A 16956-nucleotide genomic window follows, 5' to 3' on the forward strand; every position below is an offset into this window, starting at 1 on the left:
GACTGGCATTGTTGTGGAGAACGAATGATACTGCAAGAATAATGGGTTATTCTAATAATCATATAGATGTTGAGGTGAGTGTGCCAGATTTTGATAAGTGGAGGATGACTGGTTTCTATGGCTTCTCGAAGCGTCCACAGAGAAGGGAGTCGTGGGATCTTATTCGGTCATTGGCAAGTAGGTCGGATCTGCCATGGGTAATCATTGGAGATTTTAATGATCTCTTATATCAGTATGAGAAACGGGGAGGAAATCCCCATCCAGACAGCTTGCTACGGGGTTTTGGAGAAACTATTGAGGAGTGTGGTTTGACACAATTACCAATGTCTGGATATCCCTATACTTGGGAGAAGGGAAAGGGCACGCCAAACTGGATAGAGGTACGATTGGATAAGGTTTTGGCTACTCAAACCTGGAGAGAGTTGGTGGCTGATGCAAATGTGCAGAATATATTAACCCGGAAATCATATCATTCCTTCCTTTTCCTTGGGATTCTCAATCTTCGGGGAAGGAGGGGTGTTCAGAGAAGGGGTTTTCGTTTTGAGATGGCATGGCTACATGATGAGGGGTGTAGGGAGGTGGTGGAGAAATCATGGGGCGAAGGAAGAAGTAGGGGGTTGCAGGAGTGTGTCACCCTATGTGGTGATTGGTTAACACGCTGGGGTGGAGACCGATTCCATAAATTTGGTGAGAAAATTTTGAATTTACGTAAGGAACAGTTGCGCCTCAGGGGGTGTACGGATCCGGTATCCCTAGCCGAGTTTCGAAGACTAGATGAATGTTTGGCTCATGTTGAATTACAGGAGGATACGTACTGGAGACAGAGGGCCAAACAGCATTGGCTCAAGGATGCAGATTCAAACACCAAGTTTTACCACAGGTATGCTTCTCATCGAAAGAAAAAGAATGCTATTACTAAAATTATGAATAGTGATGGGGATTGGATTGAGGGGGAAGCCATGACAAATGTAATCTTGGATTATTATCGTGGTATTTTTAACTCGAGTTCTCCTACTATTGATGATGAGTTCTTTGGGAGTATACATCCACGTGTAACAGGCATATAGAATGAGAGTTTATTGCGCCCTTTTGAAGAGAATGAGGTTAAATCTGCATTGTTTTCAATGTATCCTGATAAAGCACCAGGCCCAGATGGTATGAACCCGGGGTTTTATCAACACTTTTGGGATGTAGTGGGCACTGATGTTTCTTCTTATATTCTGAATTGTCTGAATACTTGTTCAATGCCTGATAAATTAAATGAAACGAACATTATTTTGATCCCCAAGAAGAAAACCCCGGAAATGGTTTCTGATTATAGGCCAATTGCCTTGAGTAATGTCGTTTACAGAGTTATGGCAAAGATAATTACAGCCAGGATGAAGCCACTAATGGAGAGTATTATATCTGAATCCCAGAGTGCATTTATATCTGGAAGGCTAATTACAGATAATATCTTGATAGCAGCGGAAGTTGGCCATTATTTGAACAGGAAGCAATGTGGACTAACAGGTTGGGGGGCTTTAAAGCTAGATATGGCTAAAGCTTACGACCGTATGGAATGGTCGTTTTTGGAAAGGATGCTAAGGGCACTGGGATTTGATGAAAGATGGATAGAGTTACTGATGATGTGTGTAACCACTGTGTCTTACAAGTGTACTGGTAAATGGTTCAAGGACTGATCAAATAACCCCGACTCGTGGTTTAAGGCAAGGTGATCCCCTGTCACCTTATTTGTTTATTATTTGTGCTGAGGGGCTTTCGACATTATTAAAACAGGCACAGACAAATGGAGAGATACATGGCTGTAGAGTGGCTAGAGGAGCTCCCTCCATTACCCACTTATTCTTTGCTGATGATAGTCTGCTTTTTTTCAAAGCAAATGTGCAGGAGGCGGGTGTGATAAAACGTTGTTTGTCGAAATATGAAAGGATGTCTGGCCAGGCAGTTAACTATCACAAATTAAATATTTGTTATAGTAAGAATACTCGAGGTGAAATAAGGGAGGAGATTGCTGGTATATTGGGAGTAGTGCAGGCTCAGAATTTTGGAAAGTATTTGGGGCTTCCATCATTTGTGGGCAGGAATAGAAGAGTGGCATTTTCTTAGAGCAAATTACACTTTTGGTCCTGTGATTATAGGGGGCGTGTTAATTTCGGTCCATGACTTTTAAAACTAACAATTTAGTCCTTTAACTATGCATTTTTTAGCAGATTTGGTCATCCAGGCCAAATCACCGGTGAATTTTTGCCGGAAAAATGTAATCCATTTTAAATTAAATATAAGTGGGGGCAAAATGGTCAATTTAACTTTTAAAAAAGGGCAAAGTCGCTGGAGTGAAAATGAAAGTGAAACCCTGCACAAATCAAAGTCGCCGGCGAAGAGTAGCTCATTCTGGAACATGAAAATTAGTGCAACCTTGCACAAATTAAAGTCGTGGATCATTGAACCAAAATGAGGTTCACGTGGTCTGAGTGTGGAAATCTTCCGGAAGTAGAAAGTGAAAATGAGGAGGATGGAAGCAGCGGCTGCTATCCCTCCGACGAGCGGCGCCACCAGGCTGTGTATCTGAGTGTGGATAACCGGCGGCGGCGACGAGAAAAGGAAATCACGTGAGGGCATGGCGATAATCAAATTATTGGGCGATGAAACACACCACATCTCTTATGGTTTCCCGGTCCAACACCGTGCCTAGCGGGTTGGATGGATTATTGCTCAGATTATTGCTCAAATTCTTATCGCCGTGGTTGAGGAAGATCAATCGGCGAGCAGCTGCAATGAAGAAGGAGGTGACGAAATGACCGATTTACCCCAACTTATATTTAATTTAAAATGGATTATATTTTTCCGGTAAAAATTCACAGGTAATTTGGCCGGGAGGACCAAATCTGCTAAAAAGAACATAGTTAAAGGACTAAATTGTTAATTTTAAAAGTCATGGACCGAAATTAACACGCCCCCTATAGTCATAGGACCAAAAGTGTAATTTGCTCCATTTTCTTATATTGAAGACAAAATAAGGCAGAGGATTAACTCGTGGAATAAGAAACTTTTGTCACAGGCAGGAAAAGAAGTTTTATTGAAAAGTGTGGCACAGTCTATGCCTACCTTTTCGATGAGCGTTTTTCTACTCCCTATGACTCTGTGCACTGCCATTGAGCGAACCATGAATCGATATTGGTGGAGATCGAGAGATGACCAGGGTATTCATTGGAAAGCTTGGGATAAATTGTGTATCCCAAAAGAATATGGAGGATTGGGGTTCAAAGAGTTGCGTGCCTTTAACCTTGCAATGTTGGGCAAGCAAGCGTGGCGCTTTCTGACACAGCCTCATTCATTGGTTTCAAGAGTTTATAAAGCCAGGTACTATCCCACTAATTCTTTCTATGAAGCATGCTTGGGAAATAATCCAAGTTTTTGTTGGCGAAGTATTTTGGCGGCACAAGATTTGGTTTGTGGAGGGGTTAGGCGCAGGATTGGGGATGGCAAATCAACTTTGATTTGGGACCATCCATGGTTACAAGATGTGAGTCAGCCGAAAATAGTAACAGAAAGACCACCCCAATTGGCTCAGGCAAAGGTGATGGGACTGATGGACCAACAGATAGGAACCTGGGATCAGGAAATTCTAACTGATATCCTAGACCCTGAGGATGTAGAGCGAGTTTTAAAAATACCTGTGTCACCAGATTATGAGGATTTGTGGTATTGGTATGGGGACCCAAAAGGAGAATACTCGGTTAAAAGTGGCTATAGAGCAGTAATAGGTGAATGCACCCAAGCGGTTGGGGCCTTTGATAAATGGAAAATATTATGGAAACTTAAAGACCCCCAAAGTGGAAAACATTTTTGTGGAGCTCTAAATGATATTTTGCCCACTACAAAGAATTTACTTATAAAGAGAGTTGATATTGATCCAACATGTGCCATGTGTGGGATTGGGCATGAAGATATTGTGCATTCTTTGATCACATGTGATTATTCGACAAACATTTGGGCACAATCCCACCTTCCAATCCCAAATAGTGTCACAAATATTTTCAGTGATTGGTTTAATGATTTGATGAATATTTTAGATAATGATGGAATTATTTATGCAATGGCACTCTTATATTATATTTGGCGTGCAAGGAATGGGGCTGTATGGGAGGCGGCCTTGCCCAGGCCACGGAAGATGGGGCTGTATGGGAGGCGGCCTTGCCCAGGCCACGGAAGATAATTGCAATGGCATCATCAGCTGTGAACGCTTGGAAAATAGCCCATCCTGGTCTGCGTCCGCTAACCACCTCCGCGGCATCAAGCACCCGGACTGCTCCCGTGGTGGACAGTTACACTACTACGGCAATTCCTTCGGTAACAGCCACCGTTACTGCTGTACCGATTATACCACAACTGCCAATGCCGAACATGGAATACCAAGCCACGCGAGACATGAGGGATCAATGTTACTTCGATGCGGCGTACGACCCACAGACAAACAAAGCGGCGATAGGAGCTATTATTCTAAATTGGTAAGGACATTATGTTTCGGCTATGACTGCCCCTATGATAGACTGTTTTTCACCCCTAATGGCGGAGGCCTATGCGTGTAAGGAAGTTTTGTCGTGGTTAAGAAGTCGCGAAATAAAGTCTATCGACCTTTTCACGGATTGTTTGGTGCTTCAACAATACTTATCATCTATGACACACCCGTCAAGATCGTACTTGGGTTATGCCATTGATAGTTGCAGGACTAGTATATTATCTTTTGATTATTGTTTACTTCATTATGTTCCTAGACTAGATAATTATTTAGCTCATGCTTTAGCATCTACTGCTTTTACTCAGTCAACTATTATGTACTCGGACTATGATCCACCAGCATCTATTTCTGCATATTTTGAATAAATGCCGTACAGGCTCCTTTCAAAAAGTTTTGGGAGTCATGTCTGTACAGCTACCAAAAAAAAGATAGAAATATTCTAAAACTGAAAATCCAATTCAAGATAAGAAATTATTACAAGGTGAATTTTCAAAATTTCGAATTGTACAGTGGTGTACTTTAATCAACCAACAGATGATCACACATTTCAAACAGATGAAATGCGATTCAAATAGAATTCAGTTACAGAGATAGAGAATAATACTAAAGATAGTGTTACACGTAAAAGTCTCCTAACTATTAGACTATTCTAAGCTGACTAGTCTAACACCACATATTAAATAACTTAATACAAGAGGAAATAATAATATACTAAACATATTATTCACACACCCCCTCAAGCACAAGGTTGGTGCGCTACCACATTGAGCTTGTCACGTAGAATCTGGAAGCAGTTTGGTGAAGATATCTGTTAGTTGATCTTTTGTAGAGAAAAAGTTAACAATGAAGTCGTCGGATGCTAGCTTGTCCTGGACGAAGTGATAATCAATTTCAACATGCTTCGTACGAGCGTGAAAGACCGGATTAGCGCAGAGAGATGTGGCGCCCAAATTGTCACACCATAGAGTAGAAGGTTGACCGGAGTGTAAACCAAGTTCCCGAAGCAGAGAAACAACCCAAGTGACTTCCGCGGAAGCATCTGCAAGAGCTTTATACTCAGCCTTGGTAGACAACCGTGCAACTGTTCGCTGCTTCCTGGACAACCACGAAATGAGATTGGAGCCGAAGAACACATCATAACCACTCGTACTTTTCCTGTCAACTGGACATCCAGCCCAGTCTGAATCCGAGAAGGCATGCAAGGCGGTTGATGACGACGGTGATAGACGCAAACCGTACTCTTGGGTGCCTTTGACATAACGGAGAACTCGTTTCAGCAAACTCCAATGCACTTCAGTCGGTGAATGCATGAACTGACATAACCTATTGACTGCATAGGACAAATCGAGACGAGTAATAGTCAAGTACTGCAAGCCCCCTACAATGCGGCGATACTGAGTGGGATTTTCAAACGGTTGCGCGGACGGTGATACAGCTTGGGTAACGGCAGCAGGAGTGGGCAGCGGCTTGCAATCCACCATTCCTGCACGTGTGAAAATATTGCCCATGTAGCGACGTTGCGAGAGAAGCATGCCGTCGTTTACCTTCACTGTTTTAATACAAGAGGAAATAATAATATACTAAACATATTATTCACAAAACACAACAAGATCATCTAAATAACAAACTTAAGCTTTTCACAAAAAATAATAATTAAAAAAGCCTTCTCTCAAATTATATAAAAAAAAAAAAACAATCTTTCTTCGAGACATCTTCCAACTATTAGGACACTATGTATTCTTGTCATATTGCATCTATGTATCCTAGTCATATTGTAACTCCTGTATTGTATTTATTCTGTGACTCAATTAATCAATCCAGAATATTCAGTTCTCATTTGGGATCAGTTAGCTAGGGTTTCATGGCTAACTACTCTTCTGCTCATGACGGATCTGTTGGTTCCTCTGAACGAACCGTCTCAGATATTGCTACTCCATCATCATTGCTTGCAACCATGAATTCCCTATCCACCGCTCACCACTTTGTCAGTCTCAAATTAACTACACAAAATTTTTTGTTTTGGAGAACGCAAATTGGTACCATTCTTGCGTGGACAAAACCTTATGGGGTTTGTTGATGGAACCCTAATCTGCCCACCGTGCATGATTACTGCCGGAGAACCTACTTCGTCATCCTCCATTCGGAATATGGCATATGCCGTGTGGGTGCAGCAAGACCAACAAGCTCTCATGTTTATGCTCATCTCTTCCTTGTCCGAGAAGGTGATGCACCTTGGCATAGGTCGCCGGAGTCAAGGGAAGGCTAGGAGTCGGTGGAGCGTGCGCTGGCTTCATCCTCACGAGCCTGTGCGCTACATCTTCTCGGACAGATCCAAGCCCTGCGACAAGGTGATTCTTCGGTGTCGGGTTATATTGGGTGTGCTCAGGTGCTTAATTAATTAAAAAAAAAACAATCTTTCTTCAAGGCATCTTCCAACAACCAGCAGTATGTTGCTTCAAATAGCTTCCAAAAGCATATTCATTATTGTTAGGAATATGTATAATTTAGGTTTTGATGATACCAAACAAGTTATGAAATTTAAGTCCCCAATGTTTTTTTTTTTCTAGACTTTTAAAGAATTTTTCAAATGTAATTTGAAAGGTCAACTTTAGGAAATAACTATACTTACGGGAAAGTAACTCAATCCATAGTACCTCAAATCCTCAATAGGTATAAGCATTTTCTTGACAGCTATCATGCCATATTTCTGCTTCTTTGTGCCAGCTTTCAGTCAGAGTGATTAAAACATAGAGTACATGTGAGATATTTGCACGGTATGTAATTAAAGCATAATAATAAATATACAAGGTAGAAGTTAGCTAAGCAAAAATGAATTGCACAACACTTATATCGGATGATGAGCAGTTAGCTAATTGATGAAGAAGAATAAAAAGCCATCGTATTCAGATTTAGGTGAAGACTGAAGAAGATGATACAGAAGACTGAAGAATAATGCAGAATGAGACTACTGCCAGCTATACTTATAATGGATGTGGCGGTTATAACTACCAATGGATAGGAAAAGACAATACTACCCTTCTACTTGTGTCCCTCTTCTCTTAATACCCCCCCCCCCCCCCCCCCCCCCCCATAAGTTGGAGTGTGCAGACTCTGAACACCCAACTTAGATACAAAAACATTAAACAGAGAAATAGGTAGAGGTTTTGTGAAGCCATCAGCAACTTGGTTGATAGAAGCAACCGAAAGAAGCTTGATTAGGCCTTGAGCAATCCTTTCCCTTATAATATGGCAATCGATCTCGATGTGCTTGGTCCTCTCATGAAAGGCGTGATTTTCTGCTACTGCTATGGCAGATTTATTGTCACAGTAAACCACTGTAGGACTAGTAGTACTTATGTGCAAGTCATGAAGCAACGTGTTTATCCACTGCAATTCACATGCTGTCGTGGCAAGAACCCGTTATTCCGCCTCGGATGATGACTTGGAAACTGTTGCCTGTTTCTTTGAACGCCATGAAATGAGAGAGGTACCAAGAAAGATGCAAAATCCAGTGACGGACTTGCGGGTTTCAGCACACGAAGCCCAGTCCGAATCGGAAAAACCTTTGAGGCTGAGGATGTTGGTGGATGCTGGGTAGAACAGACCCTGTCCTGGAGAAGCCTTTATATAACGGAGTATACGGTGAGAGGCAGTCATATGTTTGTCTGTAGGAGCACTTACAAACTGACTTAGGGGATGTACAGCATAGGCGATATCGGGCCTAGTGGTTGTAAGATAGAGCAACCTCCCTTTCAATCTCCTGTAGCTGCCTGGATCAGTTAGAGGTATGCCATCATCACGGGATAGAAGAGAACCTGACACCATGGGAGTGGAAACTGGTTTGCAATCTAAGAAACCTGCATCATTGAGGATATCTAGTGCATATTTTTTTTAGCATATATTTAGCCCAGTGTCACAAATTTTTGCTTCCATGCCTAGAAAATATCCCAGGGATCCCAAATCTTTGATTTTAAAAGCTATATTCAGGGAGTTCTTCAACTCTTGTATAAGAATCATCATTCCACTTGCCACTAATATGTCATCGACATAAACCAAAATGACAATGAAATGATCAGCATTACCTCTTGTAAAGAGAGAGGGATCGGCACTTGACTGCTTAAAGCCGTAGCTTAGTAGGGCAGTTGTTAACTTCGCGTTCCACTGTCGGCTTGCTTGCTTCAGTCCATAGAGAGACCTTGTTAACTTACAAACATGGTTAGGTTTAGTTGACTGAAAACCGGGGGGAAGGACCATGTAAACCTCCTCATCAAGATCACCATGGAGGAAGGCATTATTAATGTCCATTTGGTGGATATGCCACTTCTGAGATGCTGCTACTGCCAGGAAAGTTCGAATCGTTGTCATTCTAGCCACTGGGGAAAAGGTCTCTATATAGTCTATCCCCAATTTCTGTGTATATCCCTTAGCAACCAAACGTGCCTTGTGCCTTTCTATCTTGCCATCTGCCCTGAGCTTCGTCTTAAACACCCATTTGCAGCCTATGGGTGATTTGCCAACTGGTAATTCTGTCAACTGCCATGTGTTGTTCTCTTGAAGGGCTGCTATCTCTGCTTCCATAGCGTTCTTCCAACATTGGTGTTTGATGGCTTGATTGTATGTCCGAGGCTCTGTGAGAGAGGAAACAGCCAAGGTGAAAGTTTTATGTGGAGATGATAGGCAGTCATCTGTTATGACTGTATATAAGCTGTGAGGAGAGGAGCCTTGTCGAACAATGGATTCACAATAATAATCCTGAAATTTGTTTGGCACTCGCTAGACTCTGTTTGAATGTCTGGGAAGGACTTGAGGAACTGGAGTAATATCAATGACAAGTTGTCCTCCTTTATTGACTTCTGCAGTGGATATTTTATTTGGATGACTGGCTTGTGATTATGGTATCTGTTTCACCTGTTTCATCAGAAGGGGAATTATGAGAGGAAGGACTGGCAGTACTATCGCTGACATTATTGTGAATATCTGTTTGAGGGCCTTCATCATGTACTTCATGCCCAAAGTTGATATCATCTGGAATTTGCATGTCAGCATGCATAGGGCCTTCATCATGTACTTCATGCCCAAAGTTGATATCATCTGGAATTTGCATGTCAGCATGCATAAGCTGCATTCCATGATCTACATTTGTTAAGGAGATGTTTGGAAAAGGAGGATCAGATGCTTGTGGCAACGGTTGTGCCTGCTCAGAGAAAGGGAACTACAACTCATAGAAGAACACATCACTAGAGACAAAGATAGATTTGTCAAACAAATCATATAAAATGTATCCTTTTGTGTTTGCAGGTATGCCTATAAAGATGCATTTCCTGCCTCGGGGATCCATCTTGTTCCTCAGACGAGGCAAAGTGGAAGCAAAACAAAGGCATCCGAAGACCTTAAGCATTGTGAGATCGGGCTCTTTATTATGTAACCTGTAATACGGACTTGAACCTTCAATTACCGGTGAGGGGAGGCGATTGATCAAATAAGTGGCATGTAAGACACAATGTCCCCAAAACTCTAGAGGGAGTTAGGCTTGAAATTGAAGGGTTCTTGCAACATTGAGGATGTGTTGATGTTTTCTCTCAACCACAGAATTTTGTTGTGGGGTGTTAACACAAGAGGTTTGATGGATAATGCCTTTGTCACTGAAAAACTTCTCCATATTGAATTCAAGGCCATTATCACTTCGGATAACTTTAATCAAGACTCCAAATTGAGTGAAAACAAATCTGTGAAACTGTTGTATTAACTCTTTTACCTCTGATTTCTTTTTCATCAAGTGCAGCCAAGTAAACCTTGAGAAATCATCCACTAAAGTCAGAAAATAGTGCTCACCCCTCATAGAGCTAACTGGGAAGGGACCCCATACATATGCGTGGACCATATCAAAGCAGGCAGTTATATATGAACTACTTATGGGAAAAGGAGATCGTTTATGCTTGGAAAAATTGCAAACATCACAACCCTTGTTTATAGGAGATAACTTCGGTACATCTTTAAGCAAATGCAGTTTATTTATAGGAAAATGTCCTAAGCGTTGATGCCAAATATCAACTTTATTACATTGCATAACCAACTTTTTGTGATCAAGTATAGGTTTCAGAGGTGGCTTCATAATGAGATACAGCCCTTTTTCTTGTCTAGCTAAACCAACCGTCATCCCAAGAGGTTCCCGAATCAAGCACTGTCCAGATGAAAAAATCAAATTATATGAGGTGTCTTGGAGCAGTTTGCTTACAGACAATATATTGAATTGGAAAGATGGTATGTGCATAACATCTTTTAGCCATAGATTGTTCTCAAGCCTTATGTTTCCCTTGTGTTTGATAGCAACACGCTCTCTAGTAAGTAGACTAATCTCATCTCCATCAACCACATAATATTCATCAAATGATTCAAGAGAGCAAGCAATATGATCTGTAGCTCCAGAATTGACAATCCATGTTGAATTATACAGAGAAAAAGAGTTAATGGAAGGGGTAGAAGATTTGCCTTCTCTGTTGTCCTCTTTGAACTTGGGAATTAGAGAGACAGATGCTGTAGTGCCAGAACCAGAAGCCTGTTTCATCTGAGTCTGAATGGCTGCCATAAGTTTTTGAAATTGGTCATCTGTGACACCGAGATCTGCCACGTTACTCATCACAGAAGCTGCTCCTTGCTGTTTTGCTTTGGATTTGAAGCCCGGCACCCACCCCGGGGGGTAACCGTGCTTCTTATAGCACTTGTCAACCGTGTGTCCGTTCATGCCACAAAATGTGCATTTAGGCTTGTTTCCTCCATTATTTGCGTATCTCTTAGGATTATAGTTGTTAATTGCAGCCACCATTTCATCTGTGGAATTACTAGCAGTCTGAACAGTCTGGATCAAATTGGCATGACTGATTTCAATGTTGTTTATGTTCAACTTAGTCATGCTGATCTGCCTCTCTAGTTTCTCAGCCATAACATACATCTTATATACTTCTGGTAAGGGATCCAAAACGAGAACGTTAGATTTCAAAGTATATAATCATCGTTCAAATCTTGAAGGAAGCGAATCACCTGATCAACTTCACGTTCCTTTCTGATTTCGTCGACTAGATCGCATCTGCACCTCGGATCACACTTGCACATCGGGAGGGGCCTCAAGATGTTCATATCCTCCCACATAGTCCAGCACTTCGTATAGTATTCGCTAATTGACTGAGATCCTTGCTTTAAACCGTAAATATCGTTTTGTAATTCCGATATCCGTTGAGCATCGCAATGTGCGAACCGTCTCCTCAAGTCATTCCAGACGTCTCTGGCTTTCTCCAGGTGCATGACGCTCTGTGCAATGGAGTGATGCACAGATCAGAAAATCCACGAGCATAGCATTAGATTGAAGCGTCTCCAAGGTCCATATCGACTATCCTCTCTGTTAGGTTCCGCAACACTGCCATTGATGATCCACCACTTGTTTTTCACCTCTAAGGCGATTCTCATAGAAATACACCGTGATCCGTAGTTAGAGCTGCCGACTAACGGAGGACTAACGAGAACAAGGTTTAACTATCACTTGCGCTGAACAGAAAAGGATTCTCCTGATCCTCAGCTCCATAGCTTCTCTGAGTTTGCGGAAAAGGATTCCCCTGCGGAACCATTGTCGAAGTTGTGTGGATCGGCGATTGAGCAGGCGGTGGAGTTGTGTGTTCTTCTTGGCTTGTGCCACCGGTAAGAGCAGCGGCATAGGAGCTTGGCCGTGTAAGCTCTGATACCATATCGGATGATGAGCAGTTAGCTAATTGATGAAGAAGAATAGAAAGCCATCGTATTCAGATTTAGGTGAAGACTGAAGAAGATGATACAGAAGACTGAAGAATAATGCAGAATGAGACTACTGCCAGCTATACTTATAATGGATGTGGCGGTTATAACTACCCATGGAGAGGAAAAGACAATACTACCCTTCTACTTGTGTCCCTCTTCTCTTAATAACTTATGCCAAACCTTTAATTTGTTGATAATGCTAGGTGGAGCAAACCACGTGAAACCATCCTTTAACCGTGCAATTCATTTAATCTTGTGACTTCTAATATTTGTCTGGATTTACTACAGAATAGTTGTGTAATTTTGGGAGACAAGTCATTCTTTATGTTTTGCACTTAGGTGTCGGTGAAATTGTTCTAAAAAGTAGTGGATCTTTATTTCGCGCCACAACTTTAAATCCATGTTGCAACATCGTTTTTCCAAACAAATTTTTAGAACAATTCTCTTGCAGCTTAGAATTAATTTCAAAGAGGGAAACGACTTGTAGAGATTTTGAATGGCAAATCTTGCCACCTGATGAGCAAATGCAGGAGAAATAGTGTATAAATATCAACATATACACTCCTAGAAGGCATGAGCTTATTCGGAGAATGAACATACAAAATTTTGCATAATGTTCATTATGCATGTTTGTTATGAAGCATTATCACTTTCTTGTATAGTAAGCATATCATTATGGTAATTAAGATTAATATGTATTTGCATTTATTTGTTTAAATAATAATTATTTTGTGTGAATCATATATAAGCCTTAGACTCTTTTTGAATTTGAAAAAAAATATACTGATGTAGAGAGCTTTAGTTGCGATGCTCTAGTTCATAAACCCTACCAAAAAGGTGCTAATATTAGTAATGAATAAAGATATTATATGAAGATTAGTCCATCATTATTGTGTGGACTAGGGCTGTGCAAAACCCGTCCAACCCGAACAACCCGTCCGACCCGCGCCCCTCCTTGGCTATCAGAGTGGATACCCGTACCCGACTCTCCTTACCCGATCCGCCATTCAATACGGCGTCGGTTTAGAAGGTTCGGGTGGGGTATACAATTTTGCCAACCGACCCGTCCGACCACCCGAACTATCCTAGGGTTCCCTAAGGCGTTGTATAATACTGCGTCGTTCCATCAATGTATATATACATGCCTTCCACCACTTGGTCTTCATTTTCTCATCCGCGCAGCTGACCTAGGGTTTGAGATCTGAGATCGCATCTCTCATTCTCTCGACTCTCAACTCTCTCACTCTCTCACTCTCTCACTCTCTCAGACTCTCACTCAGTCACTCTCTCAGACTCTCAACTCTCTCAGAGTCTCACTCTCTCAGACTCTCAGTCTCTCAGAGTCTCAGTTCTCTCAAGAGTCAAGAACTCAAGACTCATCACGCATCAGTCATCTCTGATTCTGTAAATCCGTAAGGTAAATCTCTAATCTCTTAATCTCTATTTCTCTAATCTCTAATCTCTTACAGTCTTACTCTCTAATCTGTAATCTCTAAATCTATAATCTCTTAATCTCTATTGTCTAATCTCAGGGTTCTCAGAATCGAAGCGTTGCAATCTCTAATCTCTAATCTCTTACTCTCTGTCTCTGAGAATCTGAGTGGTGGAAGCCGTGGTGAACTGGTGATTAGAAGCCCTTGTTCTCCCGGGATTATTTGGGAGAAATCAAGTAAATCGTAAACCCTAGTTTTATATATCTTCATTTATGTGAGATACTGAGATGTATTGTGTTCTGTCTTTTCTACAATGAGTCTGTGATGAATATTTGGTGATATATTCATATATTATGCTATTTGTTGGTGGAAGCCTTTTACAAACTGATTTCTAAGTGTTGATTTTGTGAAATCTGGATTTTATGCCATGCAAATTTGTAATCTACCAATCCGAGTTAAAGGCTAAAATGTGAAATCTCCAGTGTGGGAATTTCCATTTATTGGTGGAAGCCCTTAACTCAAATCCAGATAATGATGATCTGGACTGAATTCCTGAATCTGGATTTGTTTGTATAATTGTATATGTTATTATGTCTATCAGCTTATGGATGTATGACCCTTAATTGGTAATTGTTAAATCTTGAAAAATGATGACACAAACTACTATGTCCATGTGTCTGATTCTGGATATCTTTGTATGTTTAATTGTTTATTATGTAATTTATGTGGTCTCAGTTCTCTCAGTTCTCTGTGACTATCTGAATATCTGATTTTGTTCAATATGTGGAAGTCTAATATGTAATACTTCTATGTATAATGGTGGAAGTGTAATATGTAATACTTCTATGTATGATTGTATGGTGGAAGCTTTAATATGATTGTATGATTTGTAATCTCCCTAAAATGTGGATACTGATGCCCATCTTTATATATGGAAAACATCAGTGCATCTGGACACCCTCCAACCTCAACTGATGAGGAGCATGGAGTAGAAGCTCAAGGTACTGAGAGAAATCCTCAGACAAATCCTATGCCTTCTCCTCCTGTTGTTCCTACAAAGAAGAGGAAAGAGGTGGAGTCTAGATCTATAGTATGGGATCATTTTGAAAAGATCCGTGCTCCACCTGCTGAAGGTGAAACTGAGAGACCAGTAGTTGAGGGCAAATGCCTTTATTGTGCCAAAATTTATAAATGTGAAAGTAAAAAGCATGGCACTTCCTCTTTGAAAAACCATATGAAGGCCTGCCTAAAAAATCCTCATTGTAAGGACACAAGGCAGTCCCTTCTCACCTTTAATGCCTCTGGAACAGAAGCTTCTGAGGGGGTTTTAGGAACTTGGGTTTTCAACCAAGAGGCTATTAGGAGGGCATTGTGTGAGATGATCATTGTTGATGAACTTCCCTTTAGGATTGTTGAGGGAAATGGCTTTAGGAAATTCATCTTAGTTGCTTGTCCTAGGTTTCAAATCCCTTATAGGTGGACCATTTCTAGAGACATTTATCAGATTTACCTAGATGAGAGAATAACCCTAAAAAAGTTGTTTAAGGTGAGCACCCAAAGGGTCAGCTTGACCACTGATACATAGACCTCTGTCCAAAGGATCAATTACATGTGCATTACTGCACATTTCATTGATGATCAGTGGAAGCTAAACAAAAAGATCATTTCCTTTGTCCCAATTTCTTCTCATAAGGGAGAGTACATAGCCAAAGCCCTTGAGAGTTGTCTTCTTGATTGGGGGATTAAAAATGTCTTCACTGTTACTGTTGATAATGCCTCTTCAAATGACACAGCTTTGGGGTTTTTCAAGAACAAACTTCTGTCTTGGGGTGGGTCTTCTGTTAGGGTTCAATATATGCATATGAGGTGCATAGCCCATGTGTTGAACTTAGTGGTCCAGGATGGGTTGAGATATGCAGGTCCTTCTGTTAAGAAAGTTAGAGATGTTGTGAGATGGGTGAGGAGTTCTCCTGCCAGACTTAAGAAGTTTAGAGAGATTGATGTGCTTAATGGGGTGGAAGCCAAATGTGCATTACAACTTGATGTTCCAACAAGATGGAACAACACATACATGATGCTTAACACTGCCCTTCAATACCAGAGGGTCTTTGAAGCTTATGAGAATGATGCCTCATTGAATGCTGACTTATCTGATTCTATTCCAAATTTTATAGATTGGCTTTCTGTGCAAAGCTTAGTCCATTTCCTGAAAGGCTTCTATGAGATGACTGTGAGAATATCTGGTTCTCTCTATGTCACTTCAAATACTTTCTTTTCTGAGATTTCTGACTTAGGTTGCATGCTGGATGACATGGTTAACTCTGTTTCAACCTCTGAAAAGGTAAACTGTTAACATTTTCTGAATGTGTTTGTATGCATATGTGAATTGTGTTTGACTTTGTGTTAATTTTTTCTGTGTTATGTCTGTTTTATAGGAAATGGGGTCCCATATGAAACAAAAATTTGAAAAATATTGGGGAGATCCTGAAAAAATGAACTTCTTGATATTCTATGCCAATATTTTGGATCCTAGGGATAAGATTGAGTACATGCCTGCCCAATTTGCCCAGTTGTATGGTGATGAAAAAGGAAAATCATGCTTTGAAAAGGTTCAATCTTCTATGGTTCTGCTGTTTAATGATTATACAGCCACCTACCATGTGCAGTCTGCATCCCCTACTGTGCAATCTACCCAATCTGAACCTGTCCATTCTCAAACTTCAGTTGGAAAACCTCATGCTAGAATGAAAAGCCAGCTTAAAAAACAGAGAATGGAGACTGGTGGAAGCAGTAAAGAAACTGAACTCCAGATTTATCTAAGTGAAAAATTAGTGGAAGATGAAGAAAATGTGGAGTTTGATGTCCTAAGATGGTGGAAGGTTAACAGTGATAGATTTCCTATACTCTCTAGAATGACAAGGGATGTGCTGGCTGTTCCCATTTCAACTGTTGCCTCTGAGAGTGCATTCAGTACTAGTGGTAGGGTATTAGATCCCTTTAGGAGTTCCTTAACTCCTAAAATTGTTGAAGCCCTAGTATGTGCACAAGATTGGTTGAGGGCACCCAATCATCCAATCTCTGTTGAGGAAAACTTGGATGATGTTGAAAGATTAGAGAAGGGTACTGTTTTTATTTTCTAACTTTCTAGGTTTCAACTTTAGAAATTGTTAATTGTTACCTTTTCTAAACTATTTTTTGTTTATCCTTTTTGTGCAG

The sequence above is a fragment of the Ipomoea nil genome, unplaced genomic scaffold, assembly GCF_001879475.1.
Source record: "Ipomoea nil cultivar Tokyo-kokei standard unplaced genomic scaffold, Asagao_1.1 scaffold0804, whole genome shotgun sequence".
Taxonomy (NCBI): Eukaryota; Viridiplantae; Streptophyta; class Magnoliopsida; order Solanales; family Convolvulaceae; genus Ipomoea; species Ipomoea nil.